Genomic DNA, 18,586 nt, shown 5'->3' with positions numbered 1-18,586 from the left:
GCCCTTTAAGAAGCAGGAATGTGAGTTCCCGTTCTGCCCAGGAGTATCGCGAGAGTTCACCTGCGAGCAGCGCGATTTACAACGCGATGCAGGTGCTTCTTATGAAGTGTGAGAACCGGGAAGTTCTTGTGCATGAAGCAAGACTTTAAGTTTAAAATCACAGTGGAGCCACTGAGCAGTGAGATTAAGCGTACTCGCCAGGCTTACATCTGAAGACCAAACATCTGTGGTGAAGTTCATCGCGGAGTGGTTATGAAGAAGCTCGTGAATATGATCTGTCATACGGTTGTATAACTCCGGTAAGTAGACGAATGTGAAATAACGCTGACTCGGTAAAGTGTAGCGAGACTCAAGGTGTTTTTCCAGTCGCTGAAATCCCATGTCCTTCACTACAGAGCATGGTTGATCATCAAGCGCCATAAACTCCAATACTTTCTGAGTAATTTCTAGAGTTTTTGTGCTGTCGGATTATCAGATATTTTTAAATTATGGATAGATGAAAAATAGCCTTTTGGTATCAGCTGATACATCGGTGCATCTCTAGTTAAAACCAAGAATATAATGGGTAATTGCATATTTCATTTTAATTGACCCCCCCCCCCCCCTTTTTTTTTTTTTTACTGAAGCAGCCTTATATGGTCTTGCATGTGTACAAATATTATATTTGTATGTGTATGTTGCATTTCCTACTGTCGATAAGGAAAGGGAAACGGAGACAGACTTATATTCTTGGTTGTACAAAACCACGCTGTAACTTCAATTCAGTTCCATTTTATTTGTATAGCGTTTTTTAACAATAGACGTTGTCTCAAAGCAGCTTTACAGAAACATATAAACACGGGATACAGATTTTAAATGTGCGACAGTCAACACTGGAACCAGCACCAGACAGGTCATTACAAAATTATGGATGGATGGAATGTTAGAAAAAGAGCAGTAAAAAAGGTCAATGTAATGCTCACTTCATTTGGAAGTCATTTAGGAGAAAATGATTTTGGTGCTGCAGTGCAAGATGACGAGATAACTTCATCTAATATCCAAAGTGTTGCTGGTGGCACATATCATTATTTTGGTATTCTTAAAGCTTTGTCCAAAACCATGGAAAGAATCTGGTCTATTGTTCTAGAGAAGTATGAATTCGAACTTCAACTGAACATGGATGTCTTACCACTGTTTAAAAGTTCGTCTCTGTAGTTTTGGCCAATTATAGGGTTACTGCAGGGTTATACTAAGAAACCAGTTGTCATTGCTCTGTTCTGTGGTAAATCAAAGCCAACATCACAAACTGATGAATTTGAAAGATCTAGTCAGTGAACTGCAAGGGTTAAGCAAGGGATTTGCCATAAATGGGAAGCAATTTTTCCTAAATGTCACATCTATCCTGTGTGATGCTCCAGCTAGAGCTTTTATAAAGGGAATTAAATCACATACTGGTTATTCAGGTTGTGACAAGTGCATCCAGTCTGGTGTGTACATCAACCATAGAATGACCTTTCCTGAGATCAACAGCCCACGTAGGACTGATGAGTCTTTTATCAACATGTCTGATGAAGACCATCATACTGAAACATCTCTTTTAAAAGCTGCAGGAATTGGCATGGTATCATGCTTTCCACATGATTACATGCACCTTGTATGTCTTGGTGTTATGTGAAAACTGCTGGACTTATGGCTTGCTTCAGGGCCTTTATGTTGTCTTTTGTCTGCTCGCCAAAGTGTTATAATCTCAGACACACTTGTTAGCTTGAGACGTTATATTCCTGAGGACTTTGCTAGGAAACCCAGGCAATTCTCAGAAAGACTGAGGTGGAAAGCAACAAAATTGCGACAGTTTCTGTTATACACAAGTCCAGTGGTTCTTCTTGATGTGCTGTCATAACCAATGTACAGCAATTTTAATTATCTGTTGCTATCTTTATACTCTCCAATCCACTCTTTGTATAATTCTTAATGACTTTGCTCACAGTTTGCTAGTGTCATTTGTAAAGCATTTTAGTGAGTTGTATGGTCCTGAATTTGTTATCTACAATGTACATGGGCTAACCCATCTTTCTGAGGATGTCAAAAAACATGGAAGCCTTGACTTCTTGTCTGGGTTTCTGTTTGAAAACTTCCTGGGATAAATAATTTTTTTTTTTTGAGAACTCCACACCATCTCCTATAACAGGTTATACGGAGACTTTCAGAAATGGACTGTTTCATGGTAATTGCTGAACATTTGGATATGAAAATTGTCTTGAAAAACAACATGAAAATGGCCCAATTCCACCGGATTTTAATAAAGTTGATCAGTTCCAGGAGGTTGTTCTAGGTAGCACTAGAGTTCATCTATCATGTATGGGAGAAAACTGTAGGAATTGGAGGCTGCTTTGGTGTAGTAATTAATATTCTTCAATGTCAGGAGAAAGTAAAGTGCTTAAAACACTTATCTAAATGAAAAGCTTACAGCACCTAGTAGTCCCATTCAGTCTCCCAACCAAGAACTAACCAGGCCCAACTTTGCTTTGCTTCTGAGATCAGGCTTTGTCAGAGTGGTATGGCTGTAAGCAACAGATGCCACCAAATGGGGCCTATTTAAATAGTATAAACAAACATCTGACTGACTGACTGATTTATTGATTGATTTTCCTTCATTTCTACACAATCAGTCTGACTGTGAATTGGTGGAGTCCATGCACTTCTTCAAATAAGACAGGGTGCTCACTCACACCTGATTGTCATCCCGTTGATTGAAAACACCTGACTCTAATTTCCCCTTCAGACTAACTGCTCATGCAGACGCCAACAGTGTCTGCACCATGCACGCTCCCTTTACAGAATGCGCTTAAGCAAGGTCTTTACAAGAAAAATAGGGTCCAAACCCACATGAGCTGTGCACAGCGGATAGGCAGCTCATCACCTTAACCTCTTGCTGACATAGCTCACGCGTATGAAATTACATCCCGGTGTGTGGAGCAAAAAAGAGGTTTCGGTGCAGGTTCTTCGCCCCTGTCGTCTGGACTGCGGAATGCGCTCTGCGTTGACGGACCTCCAGAGACGCAAGAGCCTTACAGCAGCTGTGGCCAAAAAGCATTGAAATACAGCTCACGGTCGCGAAACACATAGCCACAGTGCTAGCTCTTCACATTTCTCCACCCTCTCTAGTGCCAGCTCAGGGACCTGTACAAAGCTTCCCGGTTGTAGGCCTTGTAGGTGTGAGACAGACTGCAACAAAGCCAGACATTGCTGGAAAGAGGAGGCAACGTGAGAAGCTTGCGACGAGGATGGGATTCGAACCCACGCGTGCAGAGCACAACGGATTAGCAGTCCATCGCCTTAACCTCTCGGCCACCTCGTCCGAGGCCCGCCCCGTTTAACGGAAACTATGCAAATGAGGGTTTCATGTTCGCCGGCTGGATGACTGCTTCTCAAATAGATCTGATTCAAGTCTTGGGGTATGAGCTGTGCCGTCATATAAACTGATGGGTGACGATGCGGCGAGACGGCCCAAAGGTCTCACAGAACGGGACAACTCCATAGTCGAGCCGTCGCAATGCAATCCAATCCTTGGGCGGCTAGGTACCGACTACCTATGGACTGCCCGTCCCAGCGAGTTAAATTTCTTTGGAAAATGTAACTTTTACCCGTGACCCTGAGTAGGATTACGCGGTATAGAAGATGGATGGATGGATGGAAATGTAACTTTTATCCTTACCTGGATATACACAACGACTGTGGAAAAGGGGGGCATGAGTTGCGACGTTCGTGAGGCAGCATGCTACGTGGTGTATAGCATGAAAGCGTGGGAGAAAAACCTGCGCAAAGCCTTTGGAGACGAGACATCACCCACCGTGAGCTAACGACCGTGGCAGCGGACTGGCAGCTCATCACCTTAACCTCTTGCTGACATCCCGGTGTGTGGAGCAAAAAAGAGGTTTCGGTGCAGGTTCTTCGCCCCTGTCGTCTGGACTGCGGAATGCGCTCTGCGTTGACGGACCTCCAGAGACGCAAGAGCCTTACAGCAGCTGTGGCCAAAAAGCATTGAAATACAGCTCACGGTCGCGAAACACGTAGCCACAGTGCTAGCTCTTCACATTTCTCCACCCTCTCTAGTGCCAGCTCAGGGACCTGTTCAAAGCTTCCCGGTTGTAGGCCTTGTAGGTGTGAGACAGACTGCAACAAAGCCAGACATTGCTGGAAAGAGGAGGCAACGTGAGAAGCTTGCGACGAGGATGGGATTCGAACCCACGCGTGCAGAGCACAACGGATTAGCAGTCCATCGCCTTAACCTCTCGGCCACCTCGTCCGAGGCCCGCCCCGTTTAACGGAAACTATGCAAATGAGGGTTTCATGTTCGCCGGCTGGATGACTGCTTCTCAAATAGATCTGATTCAAGTCTTGAGGTATGAGCTGTGCCGTCATATAAACTGAAGGGTGACGATGCGGCGAGACGGCCCAAAGGTCTCACAGAACGGGACAACTCCATAGTCGAGCCGTCGCAATGCAATCCAATCCTTGGGCGGCTAGGTACCGACTACCTATGGACTGCCCGTCCCAGCGAGTTAAATTTCTTTGGAAAATGTAACTTCTACCCGTGACCCTGAGTAGGATTACGCGGTATAGAAGATGGATGGATGGATGGAAATGTAACTTTTATCCTTACCTGGATATACACAACGACTGTGGAAAAGGGGGGCATGAGTTGCGACGTTCGTGAGGCAGCACGCTACGTGGTGTATAGCATGAAAGCGTGGGAGAAAAACCTGCGCAAAGCCTTTGGAGACGAGACATCACCCACCGTGAGCTAACGACCGTGGCAGCGGTGGGATTTGAACCCACGCCCCCGAAGAGACTGGAGCCTAAATCCAGCGCCTTGGACTACTCGGCCACGCTACCCGCAGGCCGGGGTGGTGGTGGTAAACCCGTCCGTGGGAAGAAGGTGACCGGGTCATTCCGCCGGACAACAAGAAATCTGGCATGGGCGCGACAAAAGGGCTGTTGTGAGACTCGAGTGCCTTTCGCTTAACCGGCTCTGGCGGAGACATCTAACCATTTCCAGCTGAAGACAGAGCTAAGGCCTGGTCTTTTGGACGCGATTCGTCTAGGCTTAAGACGCCATGCTCCACGGTCACATCGGAGTTGTGTTTGCGGAAGAGCTCTTCTGCCATGACCTTACATCCCACTTACGGTGGTGCTTGAAAGTTTGTGAACCCTTTAGAGCTTTCTATACATCTTCATTACCGGGACCTAAAACATCGTAAGATCTTCACACAAGTATCAAAAGTAGATAAAGAGAACCTAATTACAGAAACCAGACAAAAACATTACAGATGGTCAGTTATTTATTGATGAAAATGATCCAGTATTGCATACCTGTGAGTGGCAAAAGTATGCGAACCTTTGCTTTCAGTATCTGGTGTGACCTCGGTGTGCAGCAACCACTGCAAACAAACGTTTCCGGTAACTGTTGAACAGTCCTGCACGTCAGCTTGGAGGAATTTTAGCCCATCCCTCATTACAGTCCAGTTTCATCTCTAGGATGTGGGTGGGTTTCCTCACTTGAGCTGCTTGCTTCAGGTCCTTCCGCAGCATTTCTACTGGATCAAGGTCAGGACCTTGACTTGGCCATTCCAAAACATTGACTTTATTCTTCTTTAACCATCCTTTGGTAGAACGACTTGTGTGCTTAGGGTTGTTGTCTTGCTGCGCGGCCCACTTTCCCCTTGAGATCCAGTTTACGGACAGATGTGCTGACATTTTCTTTTAGAATTTGCTGGTATGATTCAGAATGCAAACAGGCCCAAACTGCAACGCTACCACCACCATTTTTCAGAAATGGGATACGGGTCTTATGCTGGAATGCGGTGTTCTCCTTCCCCCAAACATAACCCTTCTCATTTAAACCAAAAAGTTCTAGTTTGGTCTCACCTGTCCACAAAACGTTTTTTCGAGTAGCCTTGGGTCTTGTCCATGTGATCTTTAGCAAACTGCATGCAGGAAGCAATGTTCTTTATGGAAAGCAGGGGCTTTCTCCTTGCCATCCTGCCATGCACACCACTGTTGTTCAGTGTACTCATTATGGTGGACTCAGGAACATTGACATTTGCCTACGCGAGAGAGGCCTTTAGTGGCTTAGAAGTTACCCTGGGATCCGTTGTGACCTCGTGGACAATTACATGTCTTGCTCTTGGAGTGATCTTTGTTGGCTGACCACGCCTGGGGAGGGTAACCATGCTCGTGAATTTCCTTCATTTGTACACAATCTGTCTGACTGTGGATTGGTGACTTCAGACTAACTGCTCATGCAGACGCCAACAGTGTCTGCACCATGCACGCTCCCTTTACAGAATGCGCTTAAGCAAGGTCTTTACAAGAAAAATAGGGTCCAAACCCACATGGGCTGTGCACAGCGGACTGGCAGCTCATCACCTTAACCTCTTGCTGACATAGCTCACGCGTATGAAATTACATCCCGGTGTGTGGAGCAAAAAAGAGGTTTCGGTGCAGGTTCTTCGCCCCTGTCGTCTGGACTGCGGAATGCGCTCTGCGTTGACGGACCTCCAGAGACGCAAGAGCCTTACAGCAGCTGTGGCCAAAAAGCATTGAAATACAGCTCACGGTCGCGAAACACGTAGCCACAGTGCTAGCTCTTCACATTTCTCCACCCTCTCTAGTGCCAGCTCAGGGACCTGTACAAAGCTTCCCGGTTGTAGGCCTTGTAGGTGTGAGACAGACTGCAACAAAGCCAGACATTGCTGGAAAGAGGAGGCAACGTGAGAAGCTTGCGACGAGGATGGGATTCGAACCCACGCGTGCAGAGCACAACGGATTAGCAGTCCATCGCCTTAACCTCTCGGCCACCTCGTCCGAGGCCCGCCCCGTTTAACGGAAACTATGCAAATGAGGGTTTCATGTTCGCCGGCTGGATGACTGCTTCTCAAATAGATCTGATTCAAGTCTTGGGGTATGAGCTGTGCCGTCATATAAACTGAAGGGTGACGATGCGGCGAGACGGCCCAAAGGTCTCACAGAACGGGACAACTCCATAGTCGAGCCGTCGCAATGCAATCCAATCCTTGGGCGGCTAGGTACCGACTACCTATGGACTGCCCGTCCCAGCGAGTTAAATTTCTTTGGAAAATGTAACTTCTACCCGTGACCCTGAGTAGGATTACGCGGTATAGAAGATGGATGGATGGATGGAAATGCAACTTTTATCCTTACCTGGATATACACAACGACTGTGGAAAAGGGGGGCATGAGTTGCGACGTTCGTGAGGCAGCATGCTACGTGGTGTATAGCATGAAAGCGTGGGAGAAAAACCTGCGCAAAGCCTTTGGAGACGAGACATCACCCACCGTGAGCTAACGACCGTGGCAGCGGTGGGATTTGAACCCACGCCCCCGAAGAGACTGGAGCCTAAATCCAGCGCCTTGGACCACTCGGCCACGCTACCCGCAGGCCGGCGTGGTGGTAAACCCGTCCGTGGGAAGAAGGTGACCGGGTCATTCCGCCGGACAACAAGAAATCTGGCATGGGCGCGACAAAAGGGCTGTTGTGAGACTCGAGTGCCTTTCGCTTAACCGGCTCTGGCGGAGACATCTAACCATTTCCAGCTGAAGACAGAGCTAAGGCCTGGTCTTTTGGACGCGATTCGTCTAGGCTTAAGACGCCATGCTCCACGGTCACATCGGAGTTGTGTTTGCGGAAGAGCTCTTCTGCCATGACCTTACATCCCACTTACGGTGGTGCTTGAAAGTTTGTGAACCCTTTAGAGCTTTCTATACATCTTCATTACCGGGACCTAAAACATCGTAAGATCTTCACACAAGTATCAAAAGTAGATAAAGAGAACCTAATTACAGAAACCAGACAAAAACATTACAGATGGTCAGTTATTTATTGATGAAAATGATCCAGTATTGCATACCTGTGAGTGGCAAAAGTATGCGAACCTTTGCTTTCAGTATCTGGTGTGACCTCGGTGTGCAGCAACCACTGCAAACAAACGTTTCTGGTAACTGTTGAACAGTCCTGCACGTCAGCTTGGAGGAATTTTAGCCCATCCCTCATTACAGTCCAGTTTCATCTCTAGGATGTGGGTGGGTTTCCTCACTTGAGCTGCTTGCTTCAGGTCCTTCCGCAGCATTTCTACTGGATCAAGGTCAGGACCTTGACTTGGCCATTCCAAAACATTGACTTTATTCTTCTTTAACCATCCTTTGGTAGAACGACTTGTGTGCTTAGGGTTGTTGTCTTGCTGCGCGGCCCACTTTCCCCTTGAGATCCAGTTTACGGACAGATGTGCTGACATTTTCTTTTAGAATTTGCTGGTATGATTCAGAATGCAAACAGGCCCAAACTGCAACGCTACCACCACCATTTTTCAGAAATGGGATACGGGTCTTATGCTGGAATGCGGTGTTCTCCTTCCCCCAAACATAACCCTTCTCATTTAAACCAAAAAGTTCTAGTTTGGTCTCACCTGTCCACAAAACGTTTTTTCGAGTAGCCTTGGGTCTTGTCCATGTGATCTTTAGCAAACTGCATGCAGGAAGCAATGTTCTTTATGGAAAGCAGGGGCTTTCTCCTTGCCATCCTGCCATGCACACCACTGTTGTTCAGTGTACTCATTATGGTGGACTCAGGAACATTGACATTTGCCTACGCGAGAGAGGCCTTTAGTGGCTTAGAAGTTACCCTGGGATCCGTTGTGACCTCGTGGACAATTACATGTCTTGCTCTTGGAGTGATCTTTGTTGGCTGACCACGCCTGGGGAGGGTAACCATGCTCGTGAATTTCCTTCATTTGTACACAATCTGTCTGACTGTGGATTGGTGACTTCAGACTAACTGCTCATGCAGACGCCAACAGTGTCTGCACCATGCACGCTCCCTTTACAGAATGCGCTTAAGCAAGGTCTTTACAAGAAAAATAGGGTCCAAACCCACATGGGCTGTGCACAGCGGACTGGCAGCTCATCACCTTAACCTCTTGCTGACATAGCTCACGCGTATGAAATTACATCCCGGTGTGTGGAGCAAAAAAGAGGTTTCGGTGCAGGTTCTTCGCCCCTGTCGTCTGGACTGCGGAATGCGCTCTGCGTTGACGGACCTCCAGAGACGCAAGAGCCTTACAGCAGCTGTGGCCAAAAAGCATTGAAATACAGCTCACGGTCGCGAAACACGTAGCCACAGTGCTAGCTCTTCACATTTCTCCACCCTCTCTAGTGCCAGCTCAGGGACCTGTACAAAGCTTCCCGGTTGTAGGCCTTGTAGGTGTGAGACAGACTGCAACAAAGCCAGACATTGCTGGAAAGAGGAGGCAACGTGAGAAGCTTGCGACGAGGATGGGATTCGAACCCACGCGTGCAGAGCACAACGGATTAGCAGTCCATCGCCTTAACCTCTCGGCCACCTCGTCCGAGGCCCGCCCCGTTTAACGGAAACTATGCAAATGAGGGTTTCATGTTCGCCGGCTGGATGACTGCTTCTCAAATAGATCTGATTCAGGTCTTGGGGTATGAGCTGTGCCGTCATATAAACTGAAGGGTGACGATGCGGCGAGACGGCCCAAAGGTCTCACAGAACGGGACAACTCCATAGTCGAGCCGTCGCAATGCAATCCAATCCTTGGGCGGCTAGGTACCGACTACCTATGGACTGCCCGTCCCAGCGAGTTAAATTTCTTTGGAAAATGTAACTTCTACCCGTGACCCTGAGTAGGATTACGCGGTATAGAAGATGGATGGATGGATGGAAATGTAACTTTTATCCTTACCTGGATATACACAACGACTGTGGAAAAGGGGGGCATGAGTTGCGACGTTCGTGAGGCAGCATGCTACGTGGTGTATAGCATGAAAGCGTGGGAGAAAAACCTGCGCAAAGCCTTTGGAGACGAGACATCACCCACCGTGAGCTAACGACCGTGGCAGCGGTGGGATTTGAACCCACGCCCCCGAAGAGACTGGAGCCTAAATCCAGCGCCTTGGACCACTCGGCCACGCTACCCGCAGGCCGGCGTGGTGGTAAACCCGTCCGTGGGAAGAAGGTGACCGGGTCATTCCGCCGGACAACAAGAAATCTGGCATGGGCGCGACAAAAGGGCTGTTGTGAGACTCGAGTGCCTTTCGCTTAACCGGCTCTGGCGGAGACATCTAACCATTTCCAGCTGAAGACAGAGCTAAGGCCTGGTCTTTTGGACGCGATTCGTCTAGGCTTAAGACGCCATGCTCCACGGTCACATCGGAGTTGTGTTTGCGGAAGAGCTCTTCTGCCATGACCTTACATCCCACTTACGGTGGTGCTTGAAAGTTTGTGAACCCTTTAGAGCTTTCTATACATCTTCATTACCGGGACCTAAAACATCGTAAGATCTTCACACAAGTATCAAAAGTAGATAAAGAGAACCTAATTACAGAAACCAGACAAAAACATTACAGATGGTCAGTTATTTATTGATGAAAATGATCCAGTATTGCATACCTGTGAGTGGCAAAAGTATGCGAACCTTTGCTTTCAGTATCTGGTGTGACCTCGGTGTGCAGCAACCACTGCAAACAAACGTTTCCGGTAACTGTTGAACAGTCCTGCACGTCAGCTTGGAGGAATTTTAGCCCATCCCTCATTACAGTCCAGTTTCATCTCTAGGATGTGGGTGGGTTTCCTCACTTGAGCTGCTTGCTTCAGGTCCTTCCGCAGCATTTCTACTGGATCAAGGTCAGGACCTTGACTTGGCCATTCCAAAACATTGACTTTATTCTTCTTTAACCATCCTTTGGTAGAACGACTTGTGTGCTTAGGGTTGTTGTCTTGCTGCGCGGCCCACTTTCCCCTTGAGATCCAGTTTACGGACAGATGTGCTGACATTTTCTTTTAGAATTTGCTGGTATGATTCAGAATGCAAACAGGCCCAAACTGCAACGCTACCACCACCATTTTTCAGAAATGGGATACGGGTCTTATGCTGGAATGCGGTGTTCTCCTTCCCCCAAACATAACCCTTCTCATTTAAACCAAAAAGTTCTAGTTTGGTCTCACCTGTCCACAAAACGTTTTTTCGAGTAGCCTTGGGTCTTGTCCATGTGATCTTTAGCAAACTGCATGCAGGAAGCAATGTTCTTTATGGAAAGCAGGGGCTTTCTCCTTGCCATCCTGCCATGCACACCACTGTTGTTCAGTGTACTCATTATGGTGGACTCAGGAACATTGACATTTGCCTACGCGAGAGAGGCCTTTAGTGGCTTAGAAGTTACCCTGGGATCCGTTGTGACCTCGTGGACAATTACATGTCTTGCTCTTGGAGTGATCTTTGTTGGCTGACCACGCCTGGGGAGGGTAACCATGCTCGTGAATTTCCTTCATTTGTACACAATCTGTCTGACTGTGGATTGGTGACTTCAGACTAACTGCTCATGCAGACGCCAACAGTGTCTGCACCATGCACGCTCCCTTTACAGAATGCGCTTAAGCAAGGTCTTTACAAGAAAAATAGGGTCCAAACCCACATGGGCTGTGCACAGCGGACTGGCAGCTCATCACCTTAACCTCTTGCTGACATAGCTCACGCGTATGAAATTACATCCCGGTGTGTGGAGCAAAAAAGAGGTTTCGGTGCAGGTTCTTCGCCCCTGTCGTCTGGACTGCGGAATGCGCTCTGCGTTGACGGACCTCCAGAGACGCAAGAGCCTTACAGCAGCTGTGGCCAAAAAGCATTGAAATACAGCTCACGGTCGCGAAACACGTAGCCACAGTGCTAGCTCTTCACATTTCTCCACCCTCTCTAGTGCCAGCTCAGGGACCTGTACAAAGCTTCCCGGTTGTAGGCCTTGTAGGTGTGAGACAGACTGCAACAAAGCCAGACATTGCTGGAAAGAGGAGGCAACGTGAGAAGCTTGCGACGAGGATGGGATTCGAACCCACGCGTGCAGAGCACAACGGATTAGCAGTCCATCGCCTTAACCTCTCGGCCACCTCGTCCGAGGCCCGCCCCGTTTAACGGAAACTATGCAAATGAGGGTTTCATGTTCGCCGGCTGGATGACTGCTTCTCAAATAGATCTGATTCAAGTCTTGGGGTATGAGCTGTGCCGTCATATAAACTGAAGGGTGACGATGCGGCGAGACGGCCCAAAGGTCTCACAGAACGGGACAACTCCATAGTCGAGCCGTCGCAATGCAATCCAATCCTTGGGCGGCTAGGTACCGACTACCTATGGACTGCCCGTCCCAGCGAGTTAAATTTCTTTGGAAAATGTAACTTCTACCCGTGACCCTGAGTAGGATTACGCGGTATAGAAGATGGATGGATGGATGGAAATGCAACTTTTATCCTTACCTGGATATACACAACGACTGTGGAAAAGGGGGGCATGAGTTGCGACGTTCGTGAGGCAGCATGCTACGTGGTGTATAGCATGAAAGCGTGGGAGAAAAACCTGCGCAAAGCCTTTGGAGACGAGACATCACCCACCGTGAGCTAACGACCGTGGCAGCGGTGGGATTTGAACCCACGCCCCCGAAGAGACTGGAGCCTAAATCCAGCGCCTTGGACCACTCGGCCACGCTACCCGCAGGCCGGCGTGGTGGTAAACCCGTCCGTGGGAAGAAGGTGACCGGGTCATTCCGCCGGACAACAAGAAATCTGGCATGGGCGCGACAAAAGGGCTGTTGTGAGACTCGAGTGCCTTTCGCTTAACCGGCTCTGGCGGAGACATCTAACCATTTCCAGCTGAAGACAGAGCTAAGGCCTGGTCTTTTGGACGCGATTCGTCTAGGCTTAAGACGCCATGCTCCACGGTCACATCGGAGTTGTGTTTGCGGAAGAGCTCTTCTGCCATGACCTTACATCCCACTTACGGTGGTGCTTGAAAGTTTGTGAACCCTTTAGAGCTTTCTATACATCTTCATTACCGGGACCTAAAACATCGTAAGATCTTCACACAAGTATCAAAAGTAGATAAAGAGAACCTAATTACAGAAACCAGACAAAAACATTACAGATGGTCAGTTATTTATTGATGAAAATGATCCAGTATTGCATACCTGTGAGTGGCAAAAGTATGCGAACCTTTGCTTTCAGTATCTGGTGTGACCTCGGTGTGCAGCAACCACTGCAAACAAACGTTTCCGGTAACTGTTGAACAGTCCTGCACGTCAGCTTGGAGGAATTTTAGCCCATCCCTCATTACAGTCCAGTTTCATCTCTAGGATGTGGGTGGGTTTCCTCACTTGAGCTGCTTGCTTCAGGTCCTTCCGCAGCATTTCTACTGGATCAAGGTCAGGACCTTGACTTGGCCATTCCAAAACATTGACTTTATTCTTCTTTAACCATCCTTTGGTAGAACGACTTGTGTGCTTAGGGTTGTTGTCTTGCTGCGCGGCCCACTTTCCCCTTGAGATCCAGTTTACGGACAGATGTGCTGACATTTTCTTTTAGAATTTGCTGGTATGATTCAGAATGCAAACAGGCCCAAACTGCAACGCTACCACCACCATTTTTCAGAAATGGGATACGGGTCTTATGCTGGAATGCGGTGTTCTCCTTCCCCCAAACATAACCCTTCTCATTTAAACCAAAAAGTTCTAGTTTGGTCTCACCTGTCCACAAAACGTTTTTTCGAGTAGCCTTGGGTCTTGTCCATGTGATCTTTAGCAAACTGCATGCAGGAAGCAATGTTCTTTATGGAAAGCAGGGGCTTTCTCCTTGCCATCCTGCCATGCACACCACTGTTGTTCAGTGTACTCATTATGGTGGACTCAGGAACATTGACATTTGCCTACGCGAGAGAGGCCTTTAGTGGCTTAGAAGTTACCCTGGGATCCGTTGTGACCTCGTGGACAATTACATGTCTTGCTCTTGGAGTGATCTTTGTTGGCTGACCACGCCTGGGGAGGGTAACCATGCTCGTGAATTTCCTTCATTTGTACACAATCTGTCTGACTGTGGATTGGTGACTTCAGACTAACTGCTCATGCAGACTCCAACAGTGTCTGCACCATGCACGCTCCCTTTACAGAATGCGCTTAAGCAAGGTCTTTACAAGAAAAATAGGGTCCAAACCCAAATGGGCTGTGCACAGCGGACTGGCAGCTCATCACCTTAACCTCTTGCTGACATAGCTCACGCGTATGAAATTACATCCCGGTGTGTGGAGCAAAAAAGAGGTTTCGGTGCAGGTTCTTCGCCCCTGTCGTCTGGACTGCGGAATGCGCTCTGCGTTGACGGACCTCCAGAGACGCAAGAGCCTTACAGCAGCTGTGGCCAAAAAGCATTGAAATACAGCTCACGGTCGCGAAACACGTAGCCACAGTGCTAGCTCTTCACATTTCTCCACCCTCTCTAGTGCCAGCTCAGGGACCTGTACAAAGCTTCCCGGGTGTAGGCCTTGTAGGTGTGAGACAGACTGCAACAAAGCCAGACATTGCTGGAAAGAGGAGGCAACGTGAGAAGCTTGCGACGAGGATGGGATTCGAACCCACGCGTGCAGAGCACAACGGATTAGCAGTCCATCGCCTTAACCTCTCGGCCACCTCGTCCGAGGCCCGCCCCGTTTAACGGAAACTATGCAAATGAGGGTTTCATGTTCGCCGGCTGGATGACTGCTTCTCAAATAGATCTGATTCAAGTCTTGGGGTATGAGCTGTGCCGTCATATAAACTGAAGGGTGACGATGCGGCGAGACGGCCCAAAGGTCTCACAGAACGGGACAACTCCATAGTCGAGCCGTCGCAATGCAATCCAATCCTTGGGCGGCTAGGTACCGACTACCTATGGACTGCCCGTCCCAGCGAGTTAAATTTCTTTGGAAAATGTAACTTCTACCCGTGACCCTGAGTAGGATTACGCGGTATAGAAGATGGATGGATGGATGGAAATGTAACTTTTATCCTTACCTGGATATACACAACGACTGTGGAAAAGGGGGGCATGAGTTGCGACGTTCGTGAGGCAGCATGCTACGTGGTGTATAGCATGAAAGCGTGGGAGAAAAACCTGCGCAAAGCCTTTGGAGACGAGACATCACCCACCGTGAGCTAACGACCGTGGCAGCGGTGGGATTTGAACCCACACCCCCGAAGAGACTGGAGCCTAAATCCAGCGCCTTGGACCACTCGGCCACGCTACCCGCAGGCCGGCGTGGTGGTAAACCCGTCCGTGGGAGTAAACCCGTCCGTGGGAAGAAGGTGACCGGGTCATTCCGCCGGACAACAAGAAATCTGGCATGGGCGCGACAAAAGGGCTGTTGTGAGACTCGAGTGCCTTTCGCTTAACCGGCTCTGGCGGAGACATCTAACCATTTCCAGCTGAAGACAGAGCTAAGGCCTGGTCTTTTGGACGCGATTCGTCTAGGCTTAAGACGCCATGCTCCACGGTCACATCGGAGTTGTGTTTGCGGAAGAGCTCTTCTGCCATGACCTTACATCCCACTTACGGTGGTGCTTGAAAGTTTGTGAACCCTTTAGAGCTTTCTATACATCTTCATTACCGGGACCTAAAACATCGTAAGATCTTCACACAAGTATCAAAAGTAGATAAAGAGAACCTAATTACAGAAACCAGACAAAAACATTACAGATGGTCAGTTATTTATTGATGAAAATGATCCAGTATTGCATACCTGTGAGTGGCAAAAGTATGCGAACCTTTGCTTTCAGTATCTGGTGTGACCTCGGTGTGCAGCAACCACTGCAAACAAACGTTTCCGGTAACTGTTGAACAGTCCTGCACGTCAGCTTGGAGGAATTTTAGCCCATCCCTCATTACAGTCCAGTTTCATCTCTAGGATGTGGGTGGGTTTCCTCACTTGAGCTGCTTGCTTCAGGTCCTTCCGCAGCATTTCTACTGGATCAAGGTCAGGACCTTGACTTGGCCATTCCAAAACATTGACTTTATTCTTCTTTAACCATCCTTTGGTAGAACGACTTGTGTGCTTAGGGTTGTTGTCTTGCTGCGCGGCCCACTTTCCCCTTGAGATCCAGTTTACGGACAGATGTGCTGACATTTTCTTTTAGAATTTGCTGGTATGATTCAGAATGCATTGCTCCATCAATGATGGCAAGCCGTCCTGGCCCAGATGCAGCGAAACCGGCCCAAACTGCAACGCTACCACCACCATTGTTCAGAAATGGGATACGGGTCTTATGCTGGAATGCGGTGTTCTCCTTCCCCCAAAAATAACCCTTCTCATTTAAACCAAAAAGTTCTAGTTTGGTCTCACCTGTCCACAAAACGTTTTTTCGAGTAGCCTTGGGTCTTGTCCATGTGATCTTTAGCAAACTGCATGCAGGAAGCAATGTTCTTTATGGAAAGCAGGGGCTTTCTCCTTGCCATCCTGCCATGCACACCACTGTTGTTCAGTGTACTCATTATGGTGGACTCAGGAACATTGACATTTGCCTACGCGAGAGAGGCCTTTAGTGGCTTAGAAGTTACCCTGGGATCCGTTGTGACCTCGTGGACAATTACATGTCTTGCTCTTGGAGTGATCTTTGTTGGCTGACCACGCCTGGGGAGGGTAACCATGCTCGTGAATTTCCTTCATTTGTACACAATCTGTCTGACTGTGGATTGGTGACTTCAGACTAACTGCTCATGCAGACGCCAACAGTGTCTGCACCATGCACGCTCCCTTTACAGAATGCGCTTAAGCAAGGTCTTTACAAGAAAAATAGGGTCCAAACCCACATGGGCTGTGCACAGCGGACTGGCAGCTCATCACCTTAACCTCTTGCTGACATAGCTCACGCGTATGAAATTACATCCCGGTGTGTGGAGCAAAAAAGAGGTTTCGGTGCAGGTTCTTCGCCCCTGTCGTCTGGACTGCGGAATGCGCTCTGCGTTGACGGACCTCCAGAGACGCAAGAGCCTTACAGCAGCTGTGGCCAAAAAGCATTGAAATACAGCTCACGGTCGCGAAACACGTAGCCACAGTGCTAGCTCTTCACATTTCTCCACCCTCTCTAGTGCCAGCTCAGGGACCCGTACAAAGCTTCCCGGTTGTAGGCCTTGTAGGTGTGAGACAGACTGCAACAAAGCCAGACATTGCTGGAAAGAGGAGGCAACGTGAGAAGCTTGCGACGAGGATGGGATTCGAACCCACGCGTGCAGAGCACAACGGATTAGCAGTCCATCGCCTTAACCTCTCGGCCACCTCGTCCGAGGCCCGCCCCGTTTAACGGAAACTATGCAAATGAGGGTTTCATGTTCGCCGGCTGGATGACTGCTTCTCAAATAGATCTGATTCAAGTCTTGGGGTATGAGCTGTGCCGTCATATAAACTGAAGGTTGACGATGCGGCGAGACGGCCCAAAGGTCTCACAGAACGGGACAACTCCATAGTCGAGCCGTCGCAATGCAATCCAATCCTTGGGCGGCTAGGTACCGACTACCTATGGACTGCCCGTCCCAGCGAGTTAAATTTCTTTGGAAAATGTAACTTCTACCCGTGACCCTGAGTAGGATTACGCGGTATAGAAGATGGATGGATGGATGGAAATGCAACTTTTATCCTTACCTGGATATACACAACGACTGTGGAAAAGGGGGGCATGAGTTGCGACGTTCGTGAGGCAGCATGCTACGTGGTGTATAGCATGAAAGCGTGGGAGAAAAACCTGCGCAAAGCCTTTGGAGACGAGACATCACCCACCGTGAGCTAACGACCGTGGCAGCGGTGGGATTTGAACCCACGCCCCCGAAGAGACTGGAGCCTAAATCCAGCGCCTTGGACCACTCGGCCACGCTACCCGCAGGCCGGCGTGGTGGTAAACCCGTCCGTGGGAAGAAGGTGACCGGGTCATTCCGCCGGACAACAAGAAATCTGGCATGGGCGCGACAAAAGGGCTGTTGTGAGACTCGAGTGCCTTTCGCTTAACCGGCTCTGGCGGAGACATCTAACCATTTCCAGCTGAAGACAGAGCTAAGGCCTGGTCTTTTGGACGCGATTCGTCTAGGCTTAAGACGCCATGCTCCACGGTCACATCGGAGTTGTGTTTGCGGAAGAGCTCTTCTGCCATGACCTTACATCCCACTTACGGTGGTGCTTGAAAGTTTGTGAACCCTTTAGAGCTTTCTATACATCTTCATTACCGGGACCTAAAACATCGTAAGATCTTCACACAAGTATCAAAAGTAGATAAAGAGAACCTAATTACAGAAACCAGACAAAAACATTACAGATGGTCAGTTATTTATTGATGAAAATGATCCAGTATTGCATACCTGTGAGTGGCAAAAGTATGCGAACCTTTGCTTTCAGTATCTGGTGTGACCTCGGTGTGCAGCAACCACTGCAAACAAACGTTTCCGGTAACTGTTGAACAGTCCTGCACGTCAGCTTGGAGGAATTTTAGCCCATCCCTCATTACAGTCCAGTTTCATCTCTAGGATGTGGGTGGGTTTCCTCACTTGAGCTGCTTGCTTCAGGTCCTTCCGCAGCATTTCTACTGGATCAAGGTCAGGACCTTGACTTGGCCATTCCAAAACATTGACTTTATTCTTCTTTAACCATCCTTTGGTAGAACGACTTGTGTGCTTAGGGTTGTTGTCTTGCTGCGCGGCCCACTTTCCCCTTGAGATCCAGTTTACGGACAGATGTGCTGA

At 48.6% G+C, this 18,586-nt stretch overlaps 1 protein-coding gene and 13 non-coding genes across 21 annotated transcripts in view; 1 reads left to right on the top strand and 13 right to left on the bottom strand.

Moving 5' to 3' along the window:
- Nucleotides 1-18,586, top strand: part of LOC108262448 (TBC1 domain family member 10A) — a 168,976-nt gene that overhangs the window by 35,740 nt on the left and 114,650 nt on the right. The window contains exon 1 of one of the 8 annotated variants that reach the window (XM_053678396.1): nucleotides 121-299. The exons of the other annotated variants lie outside the window; for them this stretch is intronic. The gene's annotated coding sequence lies outside the window, so the exon portion shown is untranslated. Of the gene's footprint in view, nucleotides 1-120; nucleotides 300-18,586 lie in introns of those variants that run through there. 8 annotated transcript variants of the gene reach the window in all.
- trnas-gcu (transfer RNA serine (anticodon GCU)) lies at nucleotides 3,256-3,337 on the bottom strand. The gene has a single exon. It is a non-coding gene; the product is annotated as a tRNA-Ser (tRNA).
- trnas-gcu (transfer RNA serine (anticodon GCU)) lies at nucleotides 4,204-4,285 on the bottom strand. Its single transcript has one exon. It is a non-coding gene; the product is annotated as a tRNA-Ser (tRNA).
- Nucleotides 4,794-4,875, bottom strand: trnal-uag (transfer RNA leucine (anticodon UAG)). Its single transcript has one exon. It is a non-coding gene; the product is annotated as a tRNA-Leu (tRNA).
- trnas-gcu (transfer RNA serine (anticodon GCU)) lies at nucleotides 6,765-6,846 on the bottom strand. Its single transcript has one exon. It is a non-coding gene; the product is annotated as a tRNA-Ser (tRNA).
- On the bottom strand, nucleotides 7,355-7,436 carry trnal-uag (transfer RNA leucine (anticodon UAG)). The gene has a single exon. It is a non-coding gene; the product is annotated as a tRNA-Leu (tRNA).
- trnas-gcu (transfer RNA serine (anticodon GCU)) lies at nucleotides 9,323-9,404 on the bottom strand. The gene has a single exon. It is a non-coding gene; the product is annotated as a tRNA-Ser (tRNA).
- Nucleotides 9,913-9,994, bottom strand: trnal-uag (transfer RNA leucine (anticodon UAG)). The gene has a single exon. It is a non-coding gene; the product is annotated as a tRNA-Leu (tRNA).
- Nucleotides 11,881-11,962, bottom strand: trnas-gcu (transfer RNA serine (anticodon GCU)). The gene has a single exon. It is a non-coding gene; the product is annotated as a tRNA-Ser (tRNA).
- On the bottom strand, nucleotides 12,471-12,552 carry trnal-uag (transfer RNA leucine (anticodon UAG)). The gene has a single exon. It is a non-coding gene; the product is annotated as a tRNA-Leu (tRNA).
- Nucleotides 14,439-14,520, bottom strand: trnas-gcu (transfer RNA serine (anticodon GCU)). The gene has a single exon. It is a non-coding gene; the product is annotated as a tRNA-Ser (tRNA).
- Nucleotides 15,029-15,110, bottom strand: trnal-uag (transfer RNA leucine (anticodon UAG)). The gene has a single exon. It is a non-coding gene; the product is annotated as a tRNA-Leu (tRNA).
- On the bottom strand, nucleotides 17,060-17,141 carry trnas-gcu (transfer RNA serine (anticodon GCU)). The gene has a single exon. It is a non-coding gene; the product is annotated as a tRNA-Ser (tRNA).
- Nucleotides 17,650-17,731, bottom strand: trnal-uag (transfer RNA leucine (anticodon UAG)). The gene has a single exon. It is a non-coding gene; the product is annotated as a tRNA-Leu (tRNA).

The sequence above is a fragment of the Ictalurus punctatus genome, unplaced genomic scaffold (assembly GCF_001660625.3).
Source record: "Ictalurus punctatus breed USDA103 unplaced genomic scaffold, Coco_2.0 Super-Scaffold_100, whole genome shotgun sequence".
NCBI classification, from domain to species: domain Eukaryota; kingdom Metazoa; phylum Chordata; class Actinopteri; order Siluriformes; family Ictaluridae; genus Ictalurus; species Ictalurus punctatus.
Note: the sequence above shows the minus strand (reverse complement) of the source record. Positions and strands in the feature narration are given on the sequence as shown.